Raw genomic sequence first — 6,793 nt, forward strand, 5'->3', positions numbered from 1 at the left:
TTCTATGTTACGAACCACTAGAGATGATCTGCAACAAGGGAGTGTAGGCTTTGATTAGGGTGAATGATGGTGGATAGAGAGGGTGGAAGGAGGGATGATAGAAGTGATAATGGTGAGGAAGATGATGGGCAGTGATGAAGGGATATTAATTTACTTTTACTCCTAAGTTATCTTACTCTTACTCCTAAGATAAACTCAAGGCTAAGATACTTTCTCAATGTTTGGATGCTTAACAAAAGAGCCCAACCCCTCTATATATAGAGATTGGTTACAACGAGTTCCACTAAGACTAGCTTTAAAGGCTGACACGACTCAAATTAGGATTTGTCTTAAATGCTTACTTGCCTTAAAGGCTGTCATAACTTATTTGGACTTGCCTTAATGGCTCACATAACTAAACTAGACTTACCTAAAAAGCTTACATCATAAAATAATTGATCCGATTAGACCTGGATCACATCACTCCACCACACTTTTGACCATCTTGTCCTCAAGGTGAGAAGTCTAGGAAGCGCTACATCAACTCGAACTCAAACTCCTAGGTCGGATCTCCCGTTGGTCTATTGGACCACTCCACTTGTACTTGTGTGATCAATCTTCTATCTACCCGAATCCTTCTCTTTGCTAGAACCCGAAGTGGCATGGGCTCTTGGTCATGTGTGGCTGGATTGGGTATGTTGGCCACAACAGTTGTCTTCGCTGCAACTCGGGCTCGCAAAGCTGAAACATGGAACACTAGGTGCACCTGCGAGTCATCTGGAAGATCAAGTTGGTAGGCCAACTCACCTACCCGTTTAATCACTTGGTACGGCCCAAAGTACCTATGTGCTAGCTTTTGGTTCATAATGGGTTGAACTGAGGTTTGGCAGTAGAGCTGGAGTTTGATATAGACCCAATCTCCTATTGCAAACGTCCACTCCTGGTGTCGCCAATTGTAGATCTGCTTCATCCAGTTTTGTGCAACCACCAAATTGGCCTTCGACCGTTAGATCTAAGCATCCCTATCCACAAGGGTTTCCTCAATGTCCGTGCATTTCGTCTGTCGAGTTAGTGCGTAGGAGACCAAGGTAGGAGGCGGCCTACCATAAACTGCCTCAAAAGGTGTGGTGTCTATGGCTGAGTGGTGGGCAGTGCTGTAGGACACTCCACCTATGGTAAGAAGTTGAACTACCGCCTTGGTTGCTCTCCGGTGTAACACCGTAGGTATTGCTCCAAACATCGGTTCAAGACCTCTATTTGCCCATCCGTCTATGGATGGTACGCCGAGCTCATTCAGAATGTCGTGTCTTGTAGACGAAAAAATTATTGCCAGAACTGATTAGTGAACACCGGATCTCGATTGGATACAATAGATCGTGGTATACCGTGAAGTTTAGCCACGTCACGAACGAAGACCTCCGCAACCTTCCGTGTAGTGTTGGGGTGGGGGAGCATTGGGAAGTGCACATACTTGGAGAGGCGGTCGACCACCACCATGATAACCGACTGCCCTTAGACAGTCGGTAGGTCTTCAATGAAGTTCATTAAAATATCTTCCCAGATCTGCTTAAGCATGGGAAGGGGTTGGAGAAGGCCGGTTGGTCGAGTTAAATCTGCTTTGGCTCATTAATAGACTTCACATGTACGAATGTAGTTGCGCACGTCTTTCTTTATGCCGATCTACCAACAATTGAGGCATAGTCGCTTGTGGATCCGAAAGATGCCCTCGTGGCCCACGAGGGGTGAGTCGTGGAAGTGGCTAATCAAGGCGGTTCGCAAGTCTGCATTAGTTGGGATTAGGATCCGATCCCCCTTGAGCTCTAGTCCGTCTCTCATGCTATGGGTCTTGCTCATGTAGGCTATGGGTCGCCCTTTTTGTATCAAAATTGCGCCGATCCCTGACCTAGATGCGTCATACTCGATAACAAAGGTCTTGGTGAAATTTGGTAAGGCTAACACGGGCCCTTGGTCATGGCTTGCTTGAGTTTTTCAAATGCACATTCCACCTTGTAGTCCTACTTGAACCTGCCTTTAAGGAGTAGGGCAGTCATTGGGGTTGCAATTTTGCCATAGCCCTGATTGAACCAACATTAGAAGTCGGTGAGGTCGAGGAAGCCTCGGAGCTCCTTGGGCGTCTTCGATCATGGCCAACGCACCATGCTAGTCACCTTTGCGGGATCGGCCTCCACACCTGCAGAAGAGATGAAGTGCCCTAGGTACTCAACTCGTGGCTACCCCCAAAGGCATTTGCTTTTCTTCACCTTCAACCCTATGCCTGTAATATCTCCATGACTGTCCGTAGGTGGTGTATGTGCTCCTCTCTCAATCGACTGTAAATGAGGATGTCGTAAAAAAACACCAAAACATACTGTCAAAAAAGTGGGCGAGATATATCGTTGATCAGCCCTTGAAAAGTTGTTGGGGCATTGGTCAGACCAAAAGGCATTACAAGGAACTCATAATGCCCGTCATGGGTTCAAAAGGCTATCTTGTGAACGTCGACTACCTAGACCCTAATCTTGTGATAGCCGGCTCACAAATCTAGCTTGGTGAAGATGGTGGCACCAGCTAACTCGTCCAATAATTCCTCGATAACTAGTATCGGATATCGGTCCTTGATGGTGATGGCATTTAGTGCTCGATAATCCACGTAGCATTGCCATGAGTTATCTTTCTTCTGCACTAGTAGCACCGGCAAAGGGTAAGCGCTATGGCTCGGATGGATGATGCTTGCTCCAACATCTCTTGTACCAACCCTGTGATCTCATCCTTTTGGGCATGTGGATACTGATAAGGCCTCATGTTCACTAGTTCGGCTCTTGGTGTGATCTCGATCCGATGATCATGATCTTGGATCAATGGTAGTCCATGCGGCTCTTCGAAGACTTGATTAAACCCTTGGAGAAGTGAGTCCAAATCGGCGGCTATTTTGTTACTTGGGTTCGGTTCCTCCGTGGTTGAGACCAACCACATCAACAAGCCATGGCAGCCGACTTGTGGTAACCCACTTAGGGCTTGAAGGCTAGCCTTAGGGTTTGGTTGCAACCCTTTGAGTCAAATTGGTTTCCCCCCATACTCAAAGTCCATCCGCATCATGCCAAAATCAAGTAGGATTGGGCCTAAGCCCTGGAGCCATTGAACTCCTAGGACCAAGTCAAGCCCGTTGAGCGCCAATGGGTGCAGGTCCAATTGGAACATCTCTCCTTGGATCTGCACCTCAACTCCATCGCACCTTCTATCGATCTGCAAGACTGTGCCATCTTCGATGACTACATCGAATCTGACGGTTAGAGTCACCCCCAACCTAATTTGTCGCACCAACTTCTCATCCATGAAATTATGTCTACTGCCCGAGTCAATTAGTATCTCAACTCAGTGCTTCTTGATCGAACCCTCTACCCGTAGGGTTCGAGGTGCTCGCTAGCCCAAAAAGGCATGTAAGCTCAACTCGGCATGCACCTTATCTTCGTGGTCCCTGGCCTCCACATCCGCTACCTCTTCTTCATTGCCCTATGGCTCCATTTTGCCCTCCTCATCCCCTCTGAGGAACATAATCATCGCAGGTTGTTTTCCACACTTATGGCCCGAAGCGAACCTTTTGTTGTAGTAGAAGCACAAACCCTTGGCCCTCTTTTCCTCGATTTGTGCCGGGGTTAGCCTTCGGGAGAAGCTCTTTCGTTGCCCTTTGAAGTCAGTGAGAGGAGCACTAGGTGGTAGGGACTTCCCCCCTTGAGGCCGAGTGGGAGGACCAAATCCAGCATTGCTTGATGGAGCCGGCCGGGATCCTCTCCAGTCTTAGGGCTCTATGGCATCTTGGAGCTTCTTCATAGCTCCTTGACCTTCTCCTCCATCATGACTACTGTAGAAAAGGCCTCCAACAATGTCCTAGGCCTCATGGCCTTGACCACCACTTGTATGTCGGACTTGAGTTCATTGATGAAGGTGCTGCGAAGGGCTGAGTTTAAATAACCCGGTACATGGTTGCAAATTCTCTCAAACTTTTCTTGATAAGCTCGGACCGTGGTCCATTGAGATAGCTTAGTCAAGATTGCTTAGAAGTCTTCATACTTAGTTGGACCGAACCTAGTACATAGGGCGGACACAAACTCATCCGAAGACGAAAATGGTTGAGTTCGTTGGCCACTTGGAACCATCTGATTGAGACATCCTTTAAGTGGAATGAGGCTATTAGGACCTTCTGGTGGTCTGGGGTCCCTTGGTAGGTGAAGCACTGATCCGCTCGATAGAGCTAGTCTAGTGGATCGCCTCCTACGAACTTGGAAAAATTGAGTCATATGGTCCGAACTCGAACCCCTACAAATGGCCCGTCTTCACGGATGGCATGTCCTCATGCCCCGCGTGGTCCCTTCTGCCACATGGAAGGGGGCCTCACTGTGGCATCGGCTCTATTACCCATTGGTTTGGACCATTGCCAGCCCTAGCCATAGGTGGCTCGGGCCAATCTTTGGCTGTGGGTCGCTCAACCTCTGGTCTTGGTGTACGTGGTTCATGCTAGGGTCTACCTCGCTCTATTTTGGGCCACACCCTAGCTACGGGTGGCTTAGTCCAAGCCCTAGACGCAGGTGGTTTGGGCCAAGCCCTAGGCACCATCGGGTTAGACCAAGCCCTAGCCGTTGGATAGGGTGGAGTTTTAATTCGCCGAACTCCATCTCATGCGCCTAACCCTGGTGGGTTCGTCTATTGGCATGCACGCCCAAGGGATGGGTCCACCCCAAACCCTACAACATTGATAGGCTCTGATACCAATTTGTGCATGTTGATCACCTTCTCTAAATCTTCAAGCATGTCCATCACCATCTCCATAAGGATCAACCTTATCCTCATAGTGCTAATCCTCCTCATCAACGAAGCGCACCGGTGCTGCATGCCTCTCAAGTTCCACCACCGCTAGTCTTGGGTTTTGTAAAGGAGGTGGGGGATGATGCGAAGGCATAGGTAGGAGGAGAGCATTGACACTCATATGACGCACCTGGACCTATAGGGTATCGGTTCGATGCGGTCCCACCACTGGTCCTTCTTGAAACTCCGTTCATCGTCAAAGAGATGATAAACCCAATCGATTCACGACATATTCCTTGAATTCATTGTGATCCTTTTGCATATTGTCAACTCTATGCAACAATATTTTTGAATATGCCCTTAAGTTCATCTATATTCGAACCCATGGACGTTGGTTGACTCAGTCCTACCGTGGTCGCTTCAAAAGAATCGACCTCACAGTTAGGATCATTGTGCATTGAGTCCTCTCTTGTTGGTGTGCTCTCTATAGGTCTCCTTGTTGATGTCATCTTCCTTGTTTCAACTATTAGGTTTTTATTTGTTGGCAATTATGTACAAAATATTCTAAGTGTATTTTTTCATGTATATGAGCTTTACACAAGTCTAGAATATCTCTGGTTTGAAGAATTACAAGATTATTAGAGAAAAACCGTTGAGTTCATAGCGCGTTTACAAACGCGTTCGAACGCGGAATCTGCGTTCACACAGACAGAGAGCCGCGTTCACAAACGCGTTCGAACGCGGGTACTGCGTTCACACAGATAGAGAGCTGCGTTCACAAACGCGTTCGAACGCGGGTACAATGTTCACACAGACCGAGAGCAGCGTTCACAAATGCGTTCGAACGCAACCTGAAGAATTCAAGCTGTCGCGTTCGAACGCACCTGGGCCCGTTCGAACGCATCTGAGATCAAGTCAGGCCGTTCGAACGCACCCAGGCCGCATTCGAACGCATCTATGAAGTTTGCAATTTGTTGGATTTACGTGAGTACGGATAAGACTTGGATTTGGCTCTATCTTGGAGATCATATATAAGGATTGTGTTGCCCTAACTCTAGGGTGGTTGAAGAAGATTATTCAAGGAGACTTTTTGAGGCTACATCGGTTCTTCAATGAACAAGATTCTATTCATCTACAAGAATTTAATCTTTCGTCTTAAGGGCTATCTAGACGAAAGATCAATCTCGAGGGCTACTGAGATTGGACTTCAATCACAAGAAGCAGTGAATCGTGGGTTCTAGTGATCAAGACTGAGAGGAACAAAGTCGTTTGGATCGACGGGTTGTATTATGAGTCAGTCTTGTAACTGCTACTATCATAGTGATTGGTTTTGATCCAAGTTTGGATCCGTGGTTTTTTTCCGTTTGGGTTTTCCACGTTAAAATCTTGGCGTTCATCTCTTCTTTCGTTTTTAATATTTCTTCCGACTTTTACTTAAGCGAACGAGAAATATCATTGCCTAGAGGTTAGATACATACGTGTGTCTAAGGGTTTTTTCAATTGGTATCAGAGCAGGTTCTCTCACCCTTTGAGAGAGATCAGATAGGCATGGATTTTCATAGAGATGGACCCTCATCTATTAGACCTCCTATTCTAGATGGATCAAATTATGGATATTGGAAAGCTAAGATGAGAGCTTATTTGAAGTCTATACATGAGAGAGTATGGATGGCCATTGTGAACGGTTGGAGTCCACCAATGTACATAGTGAATGATGAGTTTATTGAGAAACCGATTAAGTCATGGGATAAGACAAATTATGAAAAAGTTGGCTAGAATAGCAAAGCAATAAATACAATTTTTAGTTGTGTTTCCTCGGAAGAATTTAGAAGAATTTATACTTGTGAAATAGCAAAAGAAGCCCGGACGATCTTAGAAACAACTCATGAAGGAACTATGGCTGTAAAACTTTCGAAACTTCAGAGGTTGACTACTAGTTTTGAAACCCTACGTATGGAGGAGAATAAGACATTTGATGAGTTCTATGCAAAGCTGAGTGATATAGTCAACTCCA

Source organism: Typha angustifolia, chromosome 7 (assembly GCF_048772165.1).
Source record: "Typha angustifolia cultivar Huaian chromosome 7, ASM4877216v1, whole genome shotgun sequence".
In the NCBI taxonomy this organism is placed as follows: Eukaryota; Viridiplantae; Streptophyta; class Magnoliopsida; order Poales; family Typhaceae; genus Typha; species Typha angustifolia.